At 37.6% G+C, this 26,713-nt stretch overlaps 2 long non-coding RNA genes across 2 annotated transcripts; both read left to right on the plus strand.

The window, feature by feature from the left end:
* The first annotated feature begins 13,703 nt into the window (after window positions 1–13,703).
* Window positions 13,704–15,569, plus strand: LOC125491438. The gene is made up of 2 exons (XR_007268306.1): window positions 13,704–14,296; window positions 14,564–15,569. It is a non-coding gene; the product is annotated as an uncharacterized LOC125491438 (long non-coding RNA).
* An 823-nt stretch (window positions 15,570–16,392) lies between these two features.
* On the plus strand, window positions 16,393–17,253 carry LOC125491439. Its single transcript, XR_007268307.1, has 2 exons — window positions 16,393–16,699; window positions 16,795–17,253. It is a non-coding gene; the product is annotated as an uncharacterized LOC125491439 (long non-coding RNA).
* The last annotated feature ends 9,460 nt before the right edge of the window (window positions 17,254–26,713 follow it).

Raw genomic sequence — 26,713 nt, forward strand, 5'->3', positions numbered from 1 at the left:
TATCTCTGTATTGTATCGGTCAGATGAAGATGATAAACATTTTTCATTCTGACCTTATATCCATTCAGACTTACTGTAACTCTGACTTTTGTCACTTTCAGTCTGTAAATTTCAGATCCAAAAAAAACAAAGATGATATCATAACTTTTTTTACTGCACGCAATTGTACTACTGTTACGGTTAGTATTCACTGATACTTTACTTTTTAGTTAAAGGCAGTGTGCGCTTCTTTTACGCCCGTGTTCGAAACACAGCGCACAGGTGTAGTCGCGAACAATCGTGCTTGATTAGAGCAAACACTTTTCGACGACATTTCCCGAATGGGCTGCGAGCGAAACAACGACAAAACCGAACGCCACAATCATTCATTCAGTATCGTTGTGCGCAAAAGTGGCTAGTGTATATACATTTTATTTTTTAATCATTTACACTTTATTTCTAAGCTTAAACTCTTCCTTCAGGGTCTTGGAAGGGGCCCGTGCCCCAGCAGTGGCGACGTGATGGGTCGTGATAATGGTGACATTTTATTGCATAACTTTTTCCACACGCAGCAGAGTAAGTCGGTATATCCTTATTCTTCTTCTTCAGCTTATATAGATGTCCACTGCTGGACGTAGGCTTCTCCCAAAGCAAGCCACTGGATGCTTATTTTATGCTATAGTTTTCCTAAAATGGATGTTATTTATAGCTTTCTGCATCAAATCATAACCAGTTACCCGCTCCAGGCTTATTTTACCACTTTTCATACAATGAAATATATTACAATCAATTTCATAAATTAATAAAAATATTGAAAAATTATTTTGCAGCGACTGTACCTACCTTGCAAATGGAGGATTCAACTGAACAGTTTGATTTAGCATCTGTTTGCATATGGTATGCATGAACGTAAAGAAAGACACTGAAATCTCCGCCTACAGTTACGTCGAAATAATGAAAAAGTCTGAAATAACACTTGAAGTGCATAATAATTATCAAGTTTATTGTTATAGAGTTTACTTAATCAATATTTTATAGTATTTATTAGTTTGATAAAATATTTTAAATTTGTTTATTTCCGTAAATTCTACGACATATAGTAAATCTATTAGTCACATAATGAAATTGACGTTAGCTACAGTTCACAAGAATACTAACAAAATAAAGAATGTTTAACTGTTTCGGTTAGATAGCTAAATACTGTGTCCTCATCCAAATTTTAATTTAAAGCACAATATAATATTCCATCAGAACTTGTGAACTCGCATTTGCATTGAGCTTTTCACAACACATTCGAGCTTAATAAGCTAGCAACGCATGAAGAACTTACATCGTTTCCAGTCGCGCATCCCGCTGTACAAACTCGGTGGCGAGTCTACTATTCATGCAAACCACTGTAAAGACAATGCTACTACTAAAAAAGGACCAGAGGTCCTTCTCTAAATAGAAGAAAGAACGAACGAGGATTGTCACTCTTTTGGCATAAGCGTAGAACTAATAGTGATAAATATACACATGAATATTAACAAGTCAAGACCCGAGTTCAATTAGGTATATCTGCCCTGACTGGAAATCGAAATCGGGACCTTCGGCATAGCAGTCAGGGTCACTAACCACTACGCCATTCGTCAGTACCTACTCATTGTGTCTGTATATCTAAGCCGTGAAGCAAATCGTTTCAACTGATTCTAGTTTAACCTTACAATATAATTTATTTATTTTTACTTTAGATAGGATATGTTCCTGGTATTTAGTAGACTAGTAGCGTTGATGGTTCACACCATATTTGCAAACAACGTTTTCATGTATTTTCGCATTAGCCGCCGCCGCTCCGGATCTTGGCAAGAGACGTTACTCGTTGCATGCTGTGTGAATGCTATCTGGAACGAGTTTTGGTGTTTTAGTGACATTCTGGTGACGTAAGTGCCTTTTGACGACCGTACGGCTGTTTCGGCGGTTATAGTAATACCTACTGACTCTTGTGCCGAGAGTCCCGGAATCGAATTAAGTTCGGAGAAAAAAAATCCTTGTTGTTGGATATTAAATATCTTTGCTATCACTGATAATAGTGGAGTTTATGGCGAAAACCGATAGGCTTAATTGGAGGAGGCGCATATCCTACAGTGGACATGGGAACTTGGTTAAATGTACAAGTACATTTTGTACAGAATGTTCGTATCGAATGTAAATATAACAACGGGAAAAGTAGCTATTAATTTATTTTAATAAACATCATTTTGATCTTGATGACAAAAACCCATAACCTCAGTTTTATGCTAAGTTAAAAGGCTTGTAAAATTGTAATATACCCGAAGAAGCAGAGCCAAGTCGTTAGTGAAATTAGACATTCTTGGTCGCGCATTTGGTTGCTCGTAATATGTATGCTCCCTATAGCACAGAATTGATTCTGGATCTAGATTACTTAATACATTAGTGCTCCATGTAATGGGAACAATTCTCAGCCATAATGCTTTTAATTTTTAAAGGCAGTAGTGTTTCACAAAAGGCAATAATAATAGTTTATTTTTTATTTTTTTGTTATTTATTTATTAAAACAATAACTACGCTACTCTTACAGCTAAACCAATACAGTAGTGTAGATAAATAATATTAACAATGTAAGTTACAACTTAGAACATATCCTAATAACAATTAAAAACATAACAGACTATAAATTATAAACAACAAATTACATATAATGCCGTTCGTGTGAATTCACTCAGCGAGCAGTGGAAGAGGTGTACGTGATCGTGGATCCTATTGAGCAACCCCATCGCTCGCGTCAATGGAGCCTTCTGTTGGAGATTAGTCCTTCCGCTGTCAACGAGGAACAATCGGCCCTCGCGCTTCCGGAGCGAGTCATTGGGCACCCGCAGTTGGAACCTCATGAGTAATACCATTTTATCAGCCTTACCTCGCCACACTCGAAACAAGTAGGATACCAGAGATAGTTCCCGCCTAACTCTTAACTGGTTATACCCCACCATACCCAGGACAAACAAAGTGGGGTACATCAACGGGTACTTAGGATACACCCCATGGAGTTTCATGTAGAGAAATCTAGTAAATTTATTTTGGATTTTCTCTAGCATGAGATTATACTTTGCTTCATGGGGTGCCCAGACCACTGCATTACACTCTAGTTTGCTGCGGACCAACGCATTGTACAGTGTTCTAGCAGCCGCAGTACTTGTAAAATTGTTGGTTGTCCTGAGAACGAAAGTACCTAAGTATCTATGAATTTACCCATGGCAAACACAAATAAAATTAGTTCTGATGAATAGGCAAAAATTACATCTACATAGATTACGGCCATAAAACTAGCGACCTAAGACCTGAGTAAAAATGCACAGCGAAAAGCGGGTGGCTCGCTTGCGAGTCACCTCTATGACTACCCCTTCGCGGATTACAGCCGTGAGCATTATATGTAGCAATCTATTTGGTTCCATTTATATAGCACAGCCACAAGATTACACACGCGTGACCATTTCTCTTAATCGCAGGAAAAAGTAAGAACAGGGGTGAATTACGACTTAACATAACAGTAAATCCAAATTTGGACATAAGTGTGGGGAATAAATCTATGGGATGCTATGCGTGAGTTGTGTGCATGCGCCTTTATATACAATTTATAGTTGAGGAAAAGGGCGGCCAGAGAAAAACCAATTGCTATGATAATAATATTACTTCAATTCAATATCAATTTATTTCCAATTTTATGCCTCGAAGGTCGGAAATCGCTAGAAAGAGGCTGCAACTAATAAATTCTGGTTCACTTTTTGGCTGCTATAATTTTGGATACGAAAGTTTGTCATCGGAGGGAAACGAGGCTAACACTTTTAAATTGGTAGGTTTTTAAATTAAGTAATTCAAATAATGTACAAACCTATGTCTTGACCTTATACAATATTATAATATTATTTTGTAAGCAAATTAAAGCGGAATGCCAGCTGACCTGCTTTGTACAAGTTAGTGGCCACTAAACCAACCTATCTTAATTCATTGATAAAAGTTGAATTTAATTTTATTATGAATAGGTAAGATTAAAAATTCCCAACCACTTCCATGCACGTACGAAGCACACGAAGCCACCTCAAACCGTAATTTTGTTGCGCTGCAAAATACGTTGAAAAACTAGAATTTTTCATAATACGAGTTGCAAGTGGCTTGAAATTTTTCAGACAGACGCAGGGTAATGAAGCTGGGCCGGAGGTATTTATTCATATCGCGGGTTCCAGTGAACTACCCGCCATATATGAGCAAATATTTCAAAGCCATCCAATTTTTCCCACAACGTTATAAACAACCCTCGTTAACATACGGTACTGAAATTACTCGTGTAAATTTTTAAGCATTTTTACACCGTCGTTAAAACGTGCATTTTTTATTAAGCAGCTCTCTAATAGGCAAGGCTCGGTTATGCCTATAATTCGCGCTTAGCGTGATTATAAGTGAACGATTAAAAATTAAAATAATTTTATCAGTTGGTATAGTCATTTGTTTTATTACCGTGGTGTATTACTCTGCCTCATTGCCGCTTACTTGCAAATTACTTAATGTAAAAAAAAACAGTAGTAGTATGTTAATATCTTCATAATTTTTGTTTTAGGATATGAACAAGGGTTCTACTCGAGAGGGCCACGTATACAATAAGAGCTTCACCGCCCTCAGAATAGAATAGAATAGGTAGTATGCTATTTTTTAATTTTAGGGAATTGGAGCGAGCGGGATGTTGTGGTTTTACAAATATGTAAATTTCAGTCCTTTCAGTTCATCCGTCGTATTGCCGTGCTCACCTCAATGTCATATGAAAAATTAAATTTACCGTCTTGTAGTTGATATGCATGCCACGCTTGCACTTTGTAAGGAATGCACCGACCGACCCTCCGTGGCCGTAAATTTATATGCTCAGGGTTTACCCATCACCCTGTATTAATTTTGATCAACCTTTGTAAGGCGTATTTGGGATTTTTCGACCAAAGCCCCCCCGTAACGGTAATTACAACGAAGTTTAATTAAGAAGATTTCGTTCTTTTAGGGGGATTCAGAACTAAAAAAAACCCTACCGTTTAATAAAAAGTAATTCATTATTCAAAAAGTACAGGACATACAGAAGGATCTATTTGATGTATCTTATGTATCTATCTATGTATCTGTGTAGATATAATTAGGTATCAGCTGTCCGGTATCCACAGGCTCTGCCTAGCTTGAGGTCGGATGGCCGTGTTTGACATGTTCCCTATTATGATTATATAATTATATAAGGAACATAGAGATAACACATTAACGACCCAAACTACGTGATTATAATGGACAACTAGATAAAATGGATCAAAGGAAGATTAAAGGCAATTGGCTCACTGCCCATCCAATTTTCTTTGTTGACGTCCCAGTGGAGACAACAGAAGATTATCTTAACAAAGCAAAAGCTAGTTCGAAACACCCCCGCGAGAAACAAAGTAATCTTACCGATCATCTAAGAAACCTTCTTTTGCAAGCGTATATAAGTAATTATTTTCAACCCATATAACGAAAAATATGATCGTTATGATTTTTACGTGTGTTGTTCATATGGTTGTATTTAGTCTGATCTGGAGTCTCTAGTCTGTCTGATGAGGAATAAAGAGGCAGATTCGGTGCTCGACAGTATTTTTCTTCTATTTTGACTACGCCATCTTTGACTAACACGAAAACTTAACACTTACGGCTGTTAAGGAACTGTAAAATATGGAATTTATTTCATATTAACATTCAGTTGACATCTATAAAATTTTAGCAGACTTCGTATTTACATTTACTTGTTAAAGTGTATAGCATACCAAACATAGTAGTCTAGTCACTCAGAAGCAGAACAGATTACTCATGAAAACCCGTCCTTAATCATTTAGTCAAATGCCATCGGAACTTGTGAACTCGCATTTGCATTCAGCTTTTCACAACACATTCGAGCTTAATAAGCTAGCAACGCATGAAGAACTTACATCGTTTCCAGTCGCGCATCCCGCTGTACAAACTCGGTGGCGAGTCTACTATTCATGCAAACCACTGTAAAGACAATGCTACTACTAAAGAAGGACCAGGGGTCCCTCTCTAAATAGAAGAAAGAACGAACGAGGATTGTCACTCTTTTGGAATAAGCGTAGAACTAGTAGTGATAAATATACACATGAGTATTAACAAGTCAAGACCCGAGTTCAATTAAGGATATCTGCCCTGGCTGGAATTCGAAATCGGGACCTTCGGGATAGCAGTCAGGGTCACTAACCACTACGCCATTCGTCAGTACTCATTGTGTGTGTATATCTAAGCCGTGAAGCAAAATCGTTTCAACTGATTCTAGTTTAACCTTACAATATAATTTATATATTTTTACTTTAGATAGGATTTGTTCCTGGTATTTAGTAGACTAGTAGCGTTGATGGTTAATATAAACAATAAAAATATAATAACACCATATTTGCAAACAACGTTTTCATGTATTTTCGCATCAGCCGCCGCCGCTCCGGATCTTGGCAAGAGACGTTACTCGTTGCATGCTGTGTGAATGCTATCTGGAACGAGTTTTGGTGTTTTAGTGACATTCTGGTGACGTAAGTGCCTTTTGACGACCGTACGGCTATTTCGGCGGTTATAGTAATACCTACTGACTCTTGTGCCGAGAGTCCCGGAATCGAATTAAGTTCGGAGAAAAAAATCCTTGTTGTTGGATATTAAATATCTTTGATATCACTGATAATAGTGGAGTTTATGGCGAAAACCCGATAGGCTTAATTGGAGGAGGCCCATATCCTACAGTGGAAATGGGAACTTGGTTATATGTACAAGTACATTTTGTACAGAATGTTCAATATAACAACGGGAAAAGTAGCTATTAATTTATTTTAATAAACATCATTTTGATCTTGATGACAAAAACCCATAACCTCAGTTTTATGCTAAGTTAAAACGCTTGTAAAATTGGAATATACCCGAAGAAGCAGAGCCAAGTCGTTAGTGAAATTAGGCATTCTTGGTCGCGCATTTGGTTGCTCGTAATATGTATGCTCTCTATAGCACTGACTTGATTCTGGAGGGTTCCGCTCATCTGGCATAATCTTTATTGACCAAAACTCATTTCGCATAACTCGTATGGTCTAAACTTTTTTGGCCGAACCATCACTTTGCCAAGACTTATATGGCATAAGGCTCGTTTCGTCTAAAACTCTTTAGGCACAATCTTTAAACACCTAAGTTTCGTTTGCTCAAATTTATGTTCGTCTATACCTATGTATAATCTTGTTCTCCTAATGTTATCTTAATAAATAATATATTAAGTATGTAGTAAATGTACAAATTGTGGAATTTTTCTCCTACATCCCGAAAATTACGATATTGTAGGTATGATCAAAAAATCGAAAGTTAACGACCAATATAATTATTACAAACCCCATGACATCGAAACCTAAAAATAGGTGCGACGACGAGCAAAGCGAGGAGGAGCGTGTTAGGTGTATACATGTTCATCAAAACCAAAGCGGAGCGCAGCGAAGCGGAGCGGAGCGTTTTCCTAACAGCGGAAACAATACAAGGCACCAGTTTGCGCATGTAGGGAGACGCTCCGTCAAAGTTAAAGCCAAACGAATATTATTACTTTGTATAAACCTATGCCATAACATTATTAGGCTATTCAAGATTCGGCCATACCATTATTAGGCTAAACAATGTTATGCGAAATAACTTTTTACTAAACGAGATTTATGCCATACGATTTTCGGCGTAACGAGACTTTGACCAAACGTTACTATGCAATACGAGATTAGGCAAATAAATCTTATGCCAAAAAAGGTAGAACCGATTCTGGATCTAGATTACTTAATACATTAGTGCTCCATGTAATGGGAACAATTCTCAGCCATAATGCTTTTAATTTTTACAGGCAGTAGTGTTTCACAAAAGGCACATAATAGTTTTTTTATTATTTATTTTATTTTTTATTTATTTATTAAAACCATAACTACGCTACTCTTACAGCTAAACCAATACAGTAGTGTAGATAAATAATATTAACAATGTAAGTTACAACTTAGAACATATCCTAATAACAATTAAAAACATAACAGACTATAAATTATAAACAACAAATTACATATAATGCCGTTCGTGTGAATTCACTCAGCGAGCAGTGGAAGAGGTCTACGTGATCGTGGATCCTATTGAGCAACTTCATCGCTCGCGTCAATGGAATGGAGCCTTCTGTTGTAGATTAGTCCTTCCGCTGTCAACGAGGAACAGTCGGCCCTCGCGGTTCCGGAGCGAGTCATTGGGCACCCGCAGTTGGAACCTCATGAGTAATACTGTAACGTTTCGCCCTACCGCCTGCCTACTTAACTCCTACCTAATGGATTTACTAGAAGATATTTGAAACTACAACTTACTATTAACACTGGTTATCTACACTGGTTATCTACACTGGATTCTTCCCACAATAAATCAATACTTTTATCAAAGATCTTCGAAAACCGCCAGAAGGAAGCTCAAGATTCAACTGAAAGTCTAGAAGGGAAAACAACCTAACAAATAAACTGGAGACTTAAAAGTGAAACAAATACTACTTTAGCTTGGCCATGAAACATCCAGGGAACCCCTACATTGTGTAGTGTAACCCAATAAACGAAAGCTAATGAATTTAGTAAAACTATGAACGTGAATTGAATACAACCTTCCTAACTACCAGCCTAAAATTATTGACCTATATATTCACTACAACTTTTATTTGTATGATAACTACATATTTACAGGTAAGTGCTATTAGTGAATTTGAATTTACATAACGGTAAAAGTAATGTTTTTTTTTTTGTTGTTTTAAAAGGCAAGCCCCTCCATACGCTTTGTAGGCCTTGATCACTACAATCGATTGAATCAATATATAAGACTCAAAATAGATAAATAAGTAATAGCAAATATTCAATCGAAGCCTTCGTGGGACACAACCATGGACTTGGACATCCCTCCGCCAACGATCACTTCCCTTGCTCCTAACCTTACATATTTACATGTTTTATTTTTATTTCATGTAAATAAATCAACATGAATACATGTTGTCAAAGCTAAAGGGGACATATTTATAATCATAAACAAACTGAATATTAGAATAATCCAATGATTTATAGTATAGTAACTATGTAAGCATGAATTTCATAATAGATAAATAGGTACTTGACAAATACATGACTCTAATTAATAGCCAAGTGGGAAGTGATTTATTCTTTTAAATTACTTAATTGAAAGGATAATTATTATGAAATAGTTAATATTCTTTGATCTTATTGGAATATGTTCTGAACAGTTGTAGTAAATATATAAGATAACAAAATATCCTAGTTTTATTTATTTACATAGAATATAAAGCTTTATCAAGGAAACAAATACTTCCACAAGTTAGAATTTACACAACTTTCTGAAATGTGCAACTTGTGACTGAAATCTGATCATACTTCAAGCTATTTGTATTTATTGAGTGATTATAGAACCAGAAATGATTTGGTTTACGAGTAAGTATCTAGAGCCCTTATTTGTGGTATCTTGACACCTATTAGAGTAAATTTCTCCGTTAATCAATTCTACCCCCAATCTGATACAAAAGCTTATTGTACTCAAAATCAAATAAACTCTTCTGTAATATTAATATGGATTATTGTGATACAATAAACCAAAATAAGTTAGATAGACCATAGATTCTTTAAGTAGAAGTATTTGTTTACTTAATGAAAAATCAATAATTTAGACAAAGAACTATAGGACAAATTTGAGGTTATGTGAAATTATTTTATCTGATAAAATTATTAAGTACTTTTGAAGTGATATTTATTGTAAGATATTATTTAGTTTATTATTTATGATGAAGTAACTACTTTCCCCACCCTAACCATGAAGTTACCTGCCTATTTGTGTCTAACCAGAAGGCCCTATTCTAATCTAAAATGTGTTGAATCAAAACTAGGGAATCAATCCCACATTTACATTTAATTGTGTGGTGTGTAATGTGTAGGTTTTCTCCGGGTGATTGGAGTGCACCTTGCCTAGCTAGCTAAATACTGAATGAGCGGGGTAGGTGACCCCTAGTGTACCTAAGCCCTATACCTGTGTGTTGGAAATTGCAGCCGTGGGTTAACGGTATGGCACCCGGGCGACTTGCAATCTCCGAGTGTGTGTTATAAGTATATAAATATATATGTGATAAAGATCAAGTAATAGTCCAGATTTTTAAATCAAAGATCTATTCTTGAGGAGTGTATCCCTTCACGTTCTAGCAAAAGAGGGACCCTGGTTACTCCATAGCCAGGCCTAACTAACACTACCCGGGGGCCCTAAAACAAGACTTGGTTGAACGACACCGTTAGGTATCCGTCTTGCCACCTTACCATGAAGGATTTAGACTCTAGAGTACACGTTCCCCCAAAAAGCTAAAGATCTAGTCGAAAGCCTTGGCAATCTAAAGATCTAATTAATAAAGTTTCCAAATTACGACAGTGCTAATCACTAAGGGATGTCCTTGCCATATACATTTACATATATGGACGAAAGCGCTTTCCCAAAGCAATACCACCATCGTACGTTGAAAACTAACAATAAACAAAATAAAAACTAAACCAACGCGAAAAACTCCCAACGTGTACCCGATCGCAAGAAAATTACTAATGGCCGCCGCCGCCTCTCGCATTCCCTTTTATACCTTCCTACTAGTCCTGTAAAACAAAATGGCGGACGCCCCGGAGCAGGGCCGGAGCAGGGCCGGAGCAGCGCCGGAGCAGGGCCGGCGCAGGGCCTACGCAGGGACGGTGCAGGGTCTACGCACGGTCGGCGCAGGATCTACGCAGGGGCGGTGCAGGATCTACGCAGGGGCGGTGCAGGGTCTACGCAGGATCGGTTCAGGGTCGGTTCATGAAGTTAGCCGACTCCCTAAACAATTTCATAGACTACCTTTCACAGCAAAAATCTTTTTGAAAAATAAATGTCTTAAACCGTAAAATCCCTCGGGAAAACCCTTCCTAGCGCAACAAACCCTACGGGAGCCTCCTAACATAGTTTAAATTCATTATTTGCGGAATCATTAATGTTTCGGCATTGATGGAACATTACATTCAACCCCTTATATTTTTGTAGTATCGCAAGTATATTATAATTAAGATATGGAAAAAATATACACAATAATATACACTACCCATTTTCGCAAATATCAAATTCATTGAATTTAAACGATGAAAAGTTAGTAAAAGGAAATTCCGATTATCACCTCAATATGTCTGTGTGTATGTGTGTAAAATGACTCAGATGATTAGCCAACAAGATCCCCAGAAATTATCAAAAATCATCGACCATCCCATTTATTATTTATTATTTACATAACTATTGATCGAATACTTAGTAGATTATTCATGCTCCAATAAACCGGGAACAAGGGGATACCCTGTCGATCAGAAGGATCCAATGCTAAATGAGAAACCACAGAACCTTAAATTTATTTTTAAGAATTTTGTAGCATCTTTAACACGCCCTCTTAGAGCACGAACTCTCCCACGCCCTATGTTTTCGACGATGCATCATCAATAGAAATTAATAAAGTTCAAGTCTCATTCTAACAATCCCCAGGAACAATGTCCACCAATCTCCGAGCTTGATGTAGAGTGTAGAAATATCAAGTAACATTTTACCAAAACTAGAAAGAGAATTATTATTGTGAACCATTATTGTATTCATGTTTACAACTGATTCACAACTTTTCAATCCCCCTCCAGTCCAGCAAAATGACAAAATTTGTGTTGAAAATATATTTTTTTTTCTTTAAGTAAGTAACTACATGTTGAGTATAGAATATTATGAAGATACTGTACATACAACAGTATAATTTGACTATGCTGTCCTAACCTAACACCAAAATCTTCATAAATATTCTCTTTTGTATAGTGTCGTGTCATTAAGGTGAAATCGGAATCTTTCCTTCAGTGCAGGAGAACAGCCATGATATTTTACTAAAGCCACTTTCACATAACTATATGTTTGTAGGTATTATTTTTTCAATACATAGGTTCTTAGATATTCAATTCACCACAACTCTCATCCTCTTTCTCTGATTCACGCCACTCTAATAAACATCAAGGCCTTCTTCCTCCCCACTGATTAAATCAATAAAATATCATGTATCTAATTATTAATTTTCTTTTCTATCATTTACCTACCTAAATTGAAAAGAAAATACATCTAGTTTATTTACACTTCGATCAGAATGTGTTTTTGGTGTAAAGTGTATTGGTTTTCCGTCATGATCAACTTTTGTTATGTAGATATTTTTCTAAGCAAATTGTTTCAAAGTAATTGTTTTTTTTTTGTGTAAAGTGTAGTGTGTCGTGTGGAGTCTGTAAAAGGTACTTTGTAAAAACATCTATAGCCTGTATAGACGTCTCATGTGTTAATGCGTGCATAGCTAACTTCAATAATAAATCGACTAAAGCGTTTGTACCACGTTTGTGCCCGAGTAGAACCGCCTTTCTTCGCCAATTTACTACAAAAGCAAGACTAAGAGTGTATGGTGTGTAAATTACTTGAACCAATTTGCACACTACTAACTGACGGTCCGATACCCATATTGCAGGCTCTGCCTAATTTAGGGTCGGATGGTCGAGTGTGAGATGTCCCCACATATTATTAAGTTAGTAGTTTTTAAATGAAGTTAAATATTTTAATACAAATCTTTTTTTTCTTTCAAGATTTTACTCAGTATTTTTTTTTTTTTTTTTAATTTTTATTAAAATACTTTTACATAAGTAGCAATAATTCTTGTATCTACATTAGTTGATCATTTGGAAAATATTAGTGAAATAAAGGTAACTTTTGGAATAAATTTATTATTTAGCTACATATATAATTGATAACTACTCAATCAAGTTTTACAGAAACAAATATACCAAAGTTTCCCTTATAAATGTGTGTGTGTGTGTGTGTGTCTAAACGAAGTATTAATAAACCCTTCATTTCCCAGTTGTATTTGTCATGATTATAAATCGCATTCAATATCAAATAATTAAAACTTCATTCTTCATCATCCTTTAATCAACTTCATAAGACCTGATCAGGTACCTTTAACATTATTATCATTCAGACTTTAAAAGACGTTTAAAGTACTTTTCTTCCTTCCACATTCTTTGCTCTTTCAGTTTTTTCGAAACATTATAATCACGACATAATCCCCGGGAAATGGCTATGTAAATACCCTACCCTTTTGTTTTCTCTATAAAAGAAAATTATATCAGATCAATTTTACCAAAATTGAAAGTTCCTACTCTCAGGTAACAGATAAATCCACCCCAATACTCCATCGATACCAAAACATTAAAATACCGCCATCTAGTTTTTTTTCTACAACCTATTACACTAATACACTATTTATTTTATCAAATATGTCTAACTACTACTTCTACTTCAACCATTTTCTACCCTCAGTAACTACCTAAGTCGAAAATAATGTTACTAGGTAACTTAAAATATTTCTGAGATATTACAACTCTCCTTCACAACCCCTATTTGAAAAACACGGTCTCCATTATCCTTATTCTAGGCTGTTTGTGTAAATGTGCCTTACCTGTCTAACTGTCTGTCAAATTTATTAAAACTAAACTGTCAATGTCAACCTGACATAACCTTAACCTGTTTGGCTGTTATTTTTTTTCGCACTAATCAAAACAAAAGCATGCGTCGTTGTGTTCAACAACATCGATCGCACGAAGAAATCTAAAGTTTACCCAATTAAACTTACGAAACTCCAAAATAATGAGTGAATCTTACAGGTAAGTGTCATTATTCTTTCAAATACCCTGTATGCATGCTACTAAACTAAGTCCTCATGCCCAAATTATCGTGATTCAAAATAAACAACCTCTGAATTGTTAGTTATTTATACATACAATAGCTCTGTTTTACGGATCTTGTGTTTATAATAGACCTATTGTTATAAAAATCTAACTCAATTAAATATCTCCCATACAGTTTTTAATTGATACTGACAAGACTAACCAACATATTTTAACTTATTGTCAACCCCTCACCTTTTAAATAAGTACCTATCCTAATCATTTGGTCTCCAACTCCTATATTTACATAATTTTATTTGAATTATACCTATATCATTATTTGTTTTATTTCAGGACCAAATATAACAATGCAAATCCAACTACACTCTTTGTTGAACTAAAACCCATGATAAACCACTGATCAAACCATCCACTGTGACAAAACATTCACAATGCCTCACTACTTATAGAGCAAAGTTACTATTCTTCAATAAGTAAGTATCTATCTAAATTTTTTTCTACATATTGTAATACATTTTTTATTTATACTGCCTGTACTTAGATTTTGTTAGACTGCTATGAAAATCATACCCCTGTAGATCCAATATTGATTACCTATCATAAAACCATTCACTAAATGTATTATCCTAGTAGTGTACTTAATTTGTATTGAACTAAATAGTATTTTCCTGAATTATTATAATTATGTAAATCCTCATAATACCCAACTTTTTTAAATTAAATTCTATTCCTCTTTTCAGGATATGACATGCTTTTCAAATGCTGATGATGATGATGATGTTCTATATTTGACAACCAAACTCTGAGACTATACATATACTATGAAGTAAACATCCTGACTCAGGTGAAGAAGTGAATTGCAACCGCGCTCAAAATAGGAACAACTAAACTACCCACATAGTTCTTAAACTTACAAACAATATATTGATACTAAATGAGGTCCTAGCCTACTTCACCTGGTCTAACACTTTATCAACAACAGTAACTTGCTACACATTAATTGTTTTCTAAATTTATTGTTATATCTGACCGCTATCCTTTCATCATATATTTCTTTAATTTTTTTTATGAGATTATTCTTAATTTTCTTTTCTTTATTAACTGTAACTCATACTTGTATTCGTTTAGGAAAATGTCTGATAATATCTGCTACTAATTGGCTCTCTGAAATCTGATAATTAAACATTTGGGCTTTTCCAGTTACTCTAAGTTAGGATGATAGCATAGATAGTGTTACAGTTCTATCCCAACTCCTATGATCAATGTTGTATAATATATCTACTTTTTCAAACATTCAAGTATAATAATTTAAGAGCCTAGTTATTAAGCACCTAGTCGATGACAAGCAAAGATCCGATCCAGAAGCACAATCAACCACATCAACAAACCAAAGAACCCGCACAACAAAACTCATACAATCAATACCAAACCGAACCAACCCAGCCAAAAGGATAATTAATAATTATAGACTAGTTGCTATAAGTACCGATTCCCCCGCAACCAGGCCAGTCCAGCCCAGCACCAACTACACAAGCTCCGCCACGCAAACTCCTCGATCCACCGATGCAGCCGACTGCACCTCCAGACCGAAATCCCCATCCATCATCTACGTGGGCCAGAATTTCTTTATCTAATCTAATCATTTCAGGTTGTTCATAAGGACTAAAATGCGCCGCGTTTTCGTTACATTTCTTTTTTTTTTTATAAATTTTTATTTAATAAATCTACTGCTTTTACCTAAAATAAGACCATATTATCATTATTTTACCTACAACCCCTATTCACTTATAATTCCCTAATCAGCTACATAATCAGAGAAACCGTTCATAGTGATTCAGAGCAACACTAATATGACCTACCTACTATGTTTTATGTTATTCTCTTTAAAGGTAAGTAGGTACCTTAAGTAACCTATTAAATTTTATAGATAATGTCCTGAATAAGAATCCATTATATTATACAACTTCTGATGATTATATCCTCTAACTCCACGAGAAACATAGTCTTATACACAAACAACCCCTGATGATGATAATGATTATTTCCCCTTACTCCACGAGGAGCATATCTTAAATACATATACAACCCCTGCTGATGATGATTATTATTTCCTCTCCATGAGGAGCATAGCCACATACAACCCCTAATCTTTTGTAATTTTTTAATGAGCTACATAACATTACTACAACCCCTACTTATTAAGTACATTTTAATAAATACATTATTTCCATTTCCTCATCCTAACTTTATCAACTACCTACCTATCTTCACAAATGATTCCTTATTACGTTCCGTTCCAATACAAAACCTAGTCTCTTGCGCTTCCTATTAAATTTCTTTCGTTTATAAGTTCGATCACTCCACGGCAACAAATTGTGATTATATCAAGGATATAATCACTTTAATCACTTTCCTACCCCTAGTATGTAACAAATCATTACGAACAAAACGCAAGAAACTTATTATAACGTAAAAATATTGAAAGTATTAAAATAGAATTTATAACTTGCAGTGATTTTGTCATCATTGTGTTTAATACTGCCCTGCAATCCCTGCATAATAATATACTTTAGAGTGGTCAAAAATACATAGTTCAGAATAATAACGATCTGTAATTTATTTTCTGTTATCCAATAAATTGAAATAATCTGTGACGGATAAAAGTTACTCTGTTAAAAAAAAATAACCTTTTATCTTTTATTGTTTGTGGTGCAATGCTGCATTTAAAAGTTTTTCCAACAAACAAACTTTTAAAACTTTCTTTTAGCCCTAACATTAAAAGAAATGGCTTTATGTGAAAACCGCCATATTGAGCATATGTTTACTTACTAATAGCAAAGGCAAACAACAAAACTTAATGTTTCTTCAAGACAAACGTAAGTTACCTATCCTACTATGCAAAAGTGAGTTAATATTGTGATTTATTTGTAAATAAGTACTATCTTAATCAAATTGACTTGTAAAATTTCAGATAAATGAACAGAAAACTAGCTGCCTGACACCTAACATGAAGAGATGAAGCCAAATCTAATATCCTGGTCTCTCGGTACCAAATTGTAACGTTTCGCCCTACCGCCTGCCTACTTAACTCCTACCTAATGGATTTACTAGAAGATATTTGAAACTACAACTTACTATTAACACTGGTTATCTACACTGGTTATCTACACTGGATTCTTCCCACAATAAATCAATACTTTTATCAAAGATCTTCGAAAACCGCCAGAAGGAAGCTCAAGATTCAACTGAAAGTCTAGAAGGGAAAACAACCTAACAAATAAACTGGAGACTTAAAAGTGAAACAAATACTACTTTAGCTTGGCCATGAAACATCCAGGGAACCCCTACATTGTGTAGTGTAACCCAATAAACGAAAGCTAATGAATTTAGTAAAACTATGAACGTGAATTGAATACAACCTTCCTAACTACCAGCCTAAAATTATTGACCTATATATTCACTACAACTTTTATTTGTATGATAACTACATATTTACAGGTAAGTGCTATTAGTGAATTTGAATTTACATAACGGTAAAAGTAATGTTTTTTTTTTTGTTGTTTTAAAAGGCAAGCCCCTCCATACGCTTTGTAGGCCTTGATCACTACAATCGATTGAATCAATATATAAGACTCAAAATAGATAAATAAGTAATAGCAAATATTCAATCGAAGCCTTCGTGGGACACAACCATGGACTTGGACATCCCTCCGCCAACGATCACTTCCCTTGCTCCTAACCTTACATATTTACATGTTTTATTTTTATTTCATGTAAATAAATCAACATGAATACATGTTGTCAAAGCTAAAGGGGACATATTTATAATCATAAACAAACTGAATATTAGAATAATCCAATGATTTATAGTATAGTAACTATGTAAGCATGAATTTCATAATAGATAAATAGGTACTTGACAAATACATGACTCTAATTAATAGCCAAGTGGGAAGTGATTTATTCTTTTAAATTACTTAATTGAAAGGATAATTATTATGAAATAGTTAATATTCTTTGATCTTATTGGAATATGTTCTGAACAGTTGTAGTAAATATATAAGATAACAAAATATCCTAGTTTTATTTATTTACATAGAATATAAAGCTTTATCAAGGAAACAAATACTTCCACAAGTTAGAATTTACACAACTTTCTGAAATGTGCAACTTGTGACTGAAATCTGATCATACTTCAAGCTATTTGTATTTATTGAGTGATTATAGAACCAGAAATGATTTGGTTTACGAGTAAGTATCTAGAGCCCTTATTTGTGGTATCTTGACACTGTGGGAAGAATAAACGCCGAACGTACTTAGGACTTGTTTATTACAACGTACATTGACTATTAAATGACTAAGTTAAATGCAAACAAAACGGTAAGGAGTAAAGTAGTTATAGGTTATGAAGTTAACCGCACTGTCCATAAGTGTTCGCGAACGAAGCACCTCTGTACGAGCACGGGTCCCTAGGTAGTCTGATGGTCCAAGTAGTTCCACTGAGAAGTGTAAGCTAGCCCGGACGCAACAGAACTGAGCTGCTGTAGGCAGCGTGGGGCTATTTAACGGCTCCGAAGCGTCACTCGTTGATGTTCGGAGACACTCGGCAGTCATCGGAGGCGCTGCGTTCGGAGTCGATCGGGATGTTTCGGCTGTCGTTCGGGGAAGGCGCGCGTTATTAAAACTATGCGTGTTACAGTCTCCCCCTCTGACTGTGAAGACGTCCCGGCGAGGAGTCAGTTGAAGTGTTCTTCCTGGGTCGTCCTCTTCGTCGTCTCACTGGGGATGGATTTGCTTGGACTGGATTCTGCTTCCTGGGTCGTCCCCTCTTACGGATAGGTTGTATAGGGTTCGGCACTGTATTCGCTTCCGTTGCACTACTCTGATATGGTCGCAATGCAGACGCATGATACACGCCAATACTTGCACCTTCTCGATTGTTGGGAGAAGCCAGCTCAAATGAAGCAGGACCATGTCGTCTTGTTATCACGTAGGGTCCATCTCGTCTAGGACATAGTTTTGCAGATACACCCTGTGAAGCCTTACTTAGGGGGTGTAACGTGACTAGTACCAGATCACCAGGAGAATATGCAGGAGTTTTCTTTCGACTCTCATCTACTATTTGTTTTCGTGTCTCTTCCTTTTGCTCTTGAACTTCTCTTGCTTTCTTAAGAGTATCGGCCAATTGGAGCAATCTTGGTGTTATTTCTGGGATAAAGTTTTCAGAAACGATAATCTCTCTCAAATCATGTGTGTTGTCATCTGGGGTTCTGAGCTCTCGTCCGTACGTCATGTAGGCGGGTGTAAACTCAGTAGATGAACAGTTAGCGGTATTCATCGCAAAACGAATGCTTGGTAGTTTATCGGGCCAATCACGATGAGTATCCCCAACTAATATAGCTAGCTGCGTCTTCAGATCTCTATTTCTACGTTCTACTGGGTTTGATTCCGGATGGTAGAATGGCGTAAAGGCATGCTTGATACGGAGGCAGTACATCACTTGTTGCATTATGGAGCTAACAAATTGTGTCCCGTTGTCGCTTATGACTCTACGAGCAAATCCAAATCGCAGGAATATTTCATTGATTAGAATCATTGCGCAATTTGAGGCTGTTGCATTTTCCATTGCAAATAATTCAGTCCATCGAGTAGCCACATCTTCAATGATGAAGATCCAGTTCATGCCGTTGTTGGACACCGGTAGTGGGCCGAATAGGTCGATGGCAACTATCTCAAAGCGTTGGTTCATCACAGTTGTTTGTAACAGTCCAGAAGGCTTTTGATTTGAAGGTTTGTAGCGCTGGCATGGTAGACAATTCTTCACGTAACTTTCAATATACTTTCGCATACCCTTCCAGTAGTACCTTCTACATATACGTTGGTACGTCTTTTCTGATCCATAATGCCCCGCCAAAGGGTCGTCATGGTATGCACATAATATATTTGACCACTCATGTTCAGGAACTACCAACTGTGCATCATCAGCGTCAACATTTGGGTTGTGTCGGTACAAAAGGCCGTTGTTCATAACGTACCCCTTATTGCTCCAGTATATGGCATTTTCGTTGTAAGAACTATCTTCCAATATGTTAACAATTTGTTGCAGGCTCTTATCTTTTAGTTGTTCATTGCGAATGTCTATTGCACTTCGTGTCGGCATGTTTATCTCTACGCCGCATATGCCGCATTCTTGAGCAGTCTCATCTGTGCACGGTGGGCGTGATAGCGTATCTGCAACAACATTTGTCCGTCCAGGTGAATATTTTATTGTTAGGTCGTGGGCTTGGAGTTGTAAAGCCCATCTTGCCAATCTTCCACTAGGAGATTTCAAGCTCATAAGCCACTTCAAGGCTTGGTGGTCCGTCACGACTGTGATAGGCAGGCAATCAATATATCCACGGAATTTAGACAATGCCCAAACTACGGCTAACGCTTCTCTTTCCGTCGTGGAATAGTTTCGTTCAGCGGGCGTCAGTAGTCGGCTTGCGTATTCTACTGGATGTTCCTCTTCCTTCTCCCCCTGCACAAGAACAGCTCCAAGTGCGTATGAACTTGCATCCGTTTTTATTATATACGGTTTGGTTTCATCAGCTTGCCGTAGTATGGGGGCGGAGGTAAGCCGTAATTTTAGCTCATTATATGCCACGTCTTGTTCTTTATCCCACATCCACTTAGCATTTTTCTTTGTTAGCCTTGTTAGGGGTTCAGCGATGGATGAAAAGTTTTCTATGAATCGCCGGTACCAGGAACATGTTTGTAAGAATGATATCAAATGTTTTATGTTACTGGGAGGTGGCAGGTTTATGATTGCAGATACACGTTCTGGATCCATTTTCAATCCCTGTGGTGTTATGTAGTGACCAAGGTATTTAATGGCCTCGCAACAGAAACGGCACTTTTTAAGGTTGATTGTCAAGTTATACTCTCGAATTCTGTTCAGTACTTGCTTCAAGTCTACCAAATGATCCTCAAATGATGCGGAGAAGATTATAATGTCATCCAAGTAAGCCAGTATCTTTGCGTTTATGCTAATACGGAATCTGTCGATCATTCTTTGGAATGTGGCTGGTGCGTTACGCAATCCAAAGGGCATTCTATTGAACTGAAAGATGCCAAATGGTGTAATAAAGGCAGTCTTCTCTCTATCAGTCTCTCTGACATTTAATTGCCAATAGGAAGATTTTAAGTCAATCGAGGACATGCACGGCGTTGGCTTAGCTTCATGGAGAAGATCATCGATCCGCGGTATCGGATACGTATCAGGTTTTGTAATGGCATTCAGGCGTCGGTAATCAACGCAAAGGCGGATTTGACCATCTGGTTTCGGAACTAATACCACGGGAGCAGCCCACGGCGAAGAGCAAGCTGTTATTATGCCACTTTCTAGCATCTGTTCTATCTCTTTCTTCAATATCTCTCTTCGTGGAGGTGAAAGTCGATAGGGCGGTACCGCAATTGGAGGGTGGTCACCGGTATCTATGATATGTTCCGCTTGAGTAGTAGGCTGGCCATTTGAGGTAAATACATCTTCATGATCTATCAGAACTTGTTCTAACTGCTTTTTCTGTTCTTCTGTCAAATTTGGTGCTACTTGTACGACATCGATTGCACATATATCAACATCAGAGTCAGGATCAGGGAATAGGTACTTTGAGTGTGGGGATAGAGTGACCTCCTCAGTGAGTATATTCATCTGTGCATCCCGCAGCATGAAATCCATTCGAGGTGAATATCCGTCGAAAAGTGTTCTCGACCGTTTAAGTGGTGAGTGTGGCAAATCAATTGGGATCAATTTATAAGGAATGGCCGCGGACATGGTTGGGAGAGTAGCCTCTTCTTCGACTCTTGTCGGTGTAGAGTACCCTACGCTGTTAATAGACGTAGTAGGTACTGGCACGTGTATCTCCTCGCCTTGTGAAGGTTCTGATAGAGTGAGTGACGTCACAGGACTCGGCAACTGGAATTCTTTCAGGTCATAAACATTCTTAGCATTGTCTTGAAATATTATAAAGTCTTCCTGATATAATTCATAAGTAATTCCTGGGTTCTCCAGGGAATGCCACGTGAATTGAGGAAGATTCAGAACCATTTTCGCGTCCTGTATGAAGCCTATGCCAAGCAAAGTCCTGTTGTCTCTGGATTCAGGTAGGACCACGAAAGTCGTAGGTATAGTGTATCCACATAATGTTACGGGAACATCCACGGTCATGACAGTCTGTGTCTTCGGCACGCCATCAGCTAGTGTTACGTTAACTTGCTTTTCGTTAAATCGGTAACCTTTTTCTTTGAGGCAGCAATAAAAATTGTAGGATGCAATGCTTGTCTTGGCGCATGTATCAACGTAGGCCACACCGTATACGTCTTCGACTGATATGTATACAACCGGCCTCGGTCTGGAATCGGTCCGTACATTCACTGAACAAAAGCTAATGTTTTCAACTTTTGGTGAATTCTTCTTAGATGAGCATGTTTGGCAATTTGAGCGAACAACTCCCGGCGCTCCACATCCATAGCAAGAAAATTTTGGTTGTGAAGGGGATGGCGCCTGCGTCACGATGTCACTGGAACTAGCTTTAAGTGTGGTCGTTTGTTTCAGTGCGCCTTCTTCTAGCTTCTTCTTTTTCCTGCATACTTCTATCGTGTGACCTTGCAGTCTACAGAAAGTACACCTCACTTTTGTTGGTTGATTTGTCGAACGATTTCTGTTTTCATCCATTGTTTGTGATGGCAGCATCTTGTTACGACCTTTTTCTTCAAGGTCCCTCTCTGCTCCTCTAGCGGCTTCTAATAGAGTGTCGAAGCTAGTCACGGTACTCCTAGGAACTGAGCTCCTGATCTCCATTCGTAACAATCCATATACCATATCAAGTTGCTGCTGCTCTGAATGTTCAGGTTTAGGTAATTGTGCAAACAACATCCTTTTTTGTGAGATAAACCGTTCAGTTATCTGACCTGGTTTCTGCTTTTCTGACATGATATCCTGATATATGACGTAAGCTGGCTTCTTAGGTGCGAATGCATTGCGAATACGAGTGCTAAAATCCTCCCATGTCTTAACCCCGTCCTTGACACCTTGCCACCATATGGCTGCTTCACCCCTTAAAATTAAGGGTAGGCTCGTCAGTGCGTCACTGTCATCGATTTTCTCAATTTTCTTAAATGTTTCCACGGAAGTCAGGAATGCCTCTAATATCTCGGTGGAATTTTCCCCATCATAATGGTTCGAAAATGAAGCGAACGATCCTTTTCGTCCGCCAGTCCCGATGTGCTCGAGTAGTTGTTTGAACTGGTCTGCAGACAAACTCGCCATCTTCGTCGCTGGTGTCGTCGTAACACGTCCTGCACGAGTTACGTATACTTCTTTAGGTTCTTCGAAGGGCCGCCCGTTGGTCGCCAGTGTGGGAAGAATAAACGCCGAACGTACTTAGGACTTGTTTATTACAACGTACATTGACTATTAAATGACTAAGTTAAATGCAAACAAAACGGTAAGGAGTAAAGTAGTTATAGGTTATGAAGTTAACCGCACTGTCCATAAGTGTTCGCGAACGAAGCACCTCTGTACGAGCACGGGTCCCTAGGTAGTCTGATGGTCCAAGTAGTTCCACTGAGAAGTGTAAGCTAGCCCGGACGCAACAGAACTGAGCTGCTGTAGGCAGCGTGGGGCTATTTAACGGCTCCGAAGCGTCACTCGTTGATGTTCGGAGACACTCGGCAGTCATCGGAGGCGCTGCGTTCGGAGTCGATCGGGATGTTTCGGCTGTCGTTCGGGGAAGGCGCGCGTTATTAAAACTATGCGTGTTACAACACCTATTAGAGTAAATTTCTCCGTTAATCAATTCTACCCCCAATCTGATACAAAAGCTTATTGTACTCAAAATCAAATAAACTCTTCTGTAATATTAATATGGATTATTGTGATACAATAAACCAAAATAAGTTAGATAGACCATAGATTCTTTAAGTAGAAGTATTTGTTTACTTAATGAAAAATCAATAATTTAGACAAAGAACTATAGGACAAATTTGAGGTTATGTGAAATTATTTTATCTGATAAAATTATTAAGTACTTTTGAAGTGATATTTATTGTAAGATATTATTTAGTTTATTATTTATGATGAAGTAACTACTTTCCCCACCCTAACCATGAAGTTACCTGCCTATTTGTGTCTAACCAGAAGGCCCTATTCTAATCTAAAATGTGTTGAATCAAAACTAGGGAATCAATCCCACATTTACATTTAATTGTGTGGTGTGTAATGTGTAGGTTTTCTCCGGGTGATTGGAGTGCACCTTGCCTAGCTAGCTAAATACTGAATGAGCGGGGTAGGTGACCCCTAGTGTACCTAAGCCCTATACCTGTGTGTTGGAAATTGCAGCCGTGGGTTAACGGTATGGCACCCGGGCGACTTGCAATCTCCGAGTGTGTGTTATAAGTATATAAATATATATGTGATAAAGATCAAGTAATAGTCCAGATTTTTAAATCAAAGATCTATTCTTGAGGAGTGTATCCCTTCACGTTCTAGCAAAAGAGGGACCCTGGTTACTCCATAGCCAGGCCTAACTAACACTACCCGGGGGCCCTAAAACAAGACTTGGTTGAACGACACCGTTAGGTATCCGTCTTGCCACCTTACCATGAAGGATTTAGACTCTAGAGTACACGTTCCCCCAAAAAGCTAAAGATCTAGTCGAAAGCCTTGGCAATCTAAAGATCTAATTAATAAAGTTTCCAAATTACGACAGTGCTAATCACTAAGGGATGTCCTTGCCATATACATTTACATATATGGACGAAAGCGCTTTCCCAAAGCAATACCACCATCGTACGTTGAAAACTAACAATAAACAAAATAAAAACTAAACCAACGCGAAAAACTCCCAACGTGTACCCGATCGCAAGAAAATTACTAATGGCCGCCGCCGCCTCTCGCATTCCCTTTTATACCTTCCTACTAGTCCTGTAAAACAAAATGGCGGACGCCCCGGAGCAGGGCCGGAGCAGGGCCGGAGCAGCGCCGGAGCAGGGCCGGCGCAGGGCCTACGCAGGGACGGTGCAGGGTCTACGCACGGTCGGCGCAGGATCTACGCAGGGGCGGTGCAGGATCTACGCAGGGGCGGTGCAGGGTCTACGCAGGATCGGTTCAGGGTCGGTTCATGAAGTTAGCCGACTCCCTAAACAATTTCATAGACTACCTTTCACAGCAAAAATCTTTTTGAAAAATAAATGTCTTAAACCGTAAAATCCCTCGGGAAAACCCTTCCTAGCGCAACAAACCCTACGGGAGCCTCCTAACATAGTTTAAATTCATTATTTGCGGAATCATTAATGTTTCGGCATTGATGGAACATTACATTACCATTTTATCAGCCTTACCTCGCCACACTCGAAACAAGTAGGATACCAGAGATAGTGTCCGCCTAACTCTTAACTGGTTATACTTATACCCCACCATACCCAGGACAAACAAAGTGGGTTACATCAACGGGTACTTAGGATACACCCCATGGAGTTTCATGTAGAGAAATCTAGTAAATTTATTTTGGATTTTCTCTAGCATTATACTTGGCTTCATGGGGTGCCCAGACCACTGCATTACACTCTAGGTTGCTGCGGACCAACACATTGTACAGTGTTCTAGCAGCCGCAGTACTTGTAAAATTGTTGGTTGTCCTGAGAACGAAAGTAACTTAGTACCTATGAATTTACCCATGGCAAACACAAATAAAATTAGTTCTGATGAATAGGCAAAAATTACATCTACATAGATTACGGCCATAAAACTAGCGACCTAAGACCTGAGTAAAAATGCACAGCGAAAAGCGGGTGGCTCAGTCACCTCTGACTACCCCTTCGCGGATTACAGCCGTGAGCATTGTATGTAGTAATCTATTTGGTTCCATTTATATAGCACAGCCACAAGATTACACACGCGTGACCATTTCTCTTAATCGCAGGAAAAAGTAAGAACAGGGGTGAATTACGACTTAACATAACAGTAAATCCAAATTTGGACATAAGTGTGGGGAATAAATCTATGGGATGCTATGCGTGACTTGTGTGCATGCGCCTTTATATACAATTTATAGTTGAGGAAAAGGGCGGCCAGAGAAAAACCAATTGCTATGATAATAATATTACTTCAATTCAATATCAATTTTCTTTCCAATTTTATGCCTCGAAGGTCGGAAATCGGTAGAAAGAGGCTGCAACTAATAAATTCTGGTTCACTTTTGGGGCTGCTATAATTTTGGATACGAAAGTTTATCATCGGAGGGAAACGAGGCTAACACTTTTAAATTATCATAATATAATAAATACTTCTAAATATAGGTTTTTAAATTAAGTAATTCAAATAATATACAAACCTATGTCTTTACCTTATACAATATTATAATATTATTTTGTAAGCAAATTAAAGCGGAATGCCAGCTGACCCGCTTTGTACAAGTTAGTGGCCACTAAACAAACCTATCTTAATTCATTGATAAAAGTTGAATTTAATTTTATTATGAATAGGTAAGATTAAAAATTCTCAACCACTTCCATGCACGTACGAAGCACACGAAGCCACCTCAAACCGTAATTTTGTTGCGCTGCAAAATACGTTGAAAAACTAGAATTTTTCATAATACGAGTTGCAAGTGGCTTGAAATTTTTCAGACAGACGCAGGGTAATGAAGCTGGGCCGGAGGTATTTATTCATATCGCGGGTTCCAGTGAACTACCCGCCATATATGAGCAAATATTTCAAAGCCATCCAATTTTTCCCACAACGTTATAAACAACCCTCGTTAACATACGGGACTGAAATTACTCGTGTAAATTTTTAAGCATTTTTACACCGTCGTTAAAACGTGCATTTTTTATTAAGCAGCTCTCTA

The sequence above is a fragment of the Plutella xylostella genome, chromosome 5 (assembly GCF_932276165.1).
Source record: "Plutella xylostella chromosome 5, ilPluXylo3.1, whole genome shotgun sequence".
Classification (NCBI taxonomy): Eukaryota; Metazoa; Arthropoda; class Insecta; order Lepidoptera; family Plutellidae; genus Plutella; species Plutella xylostella.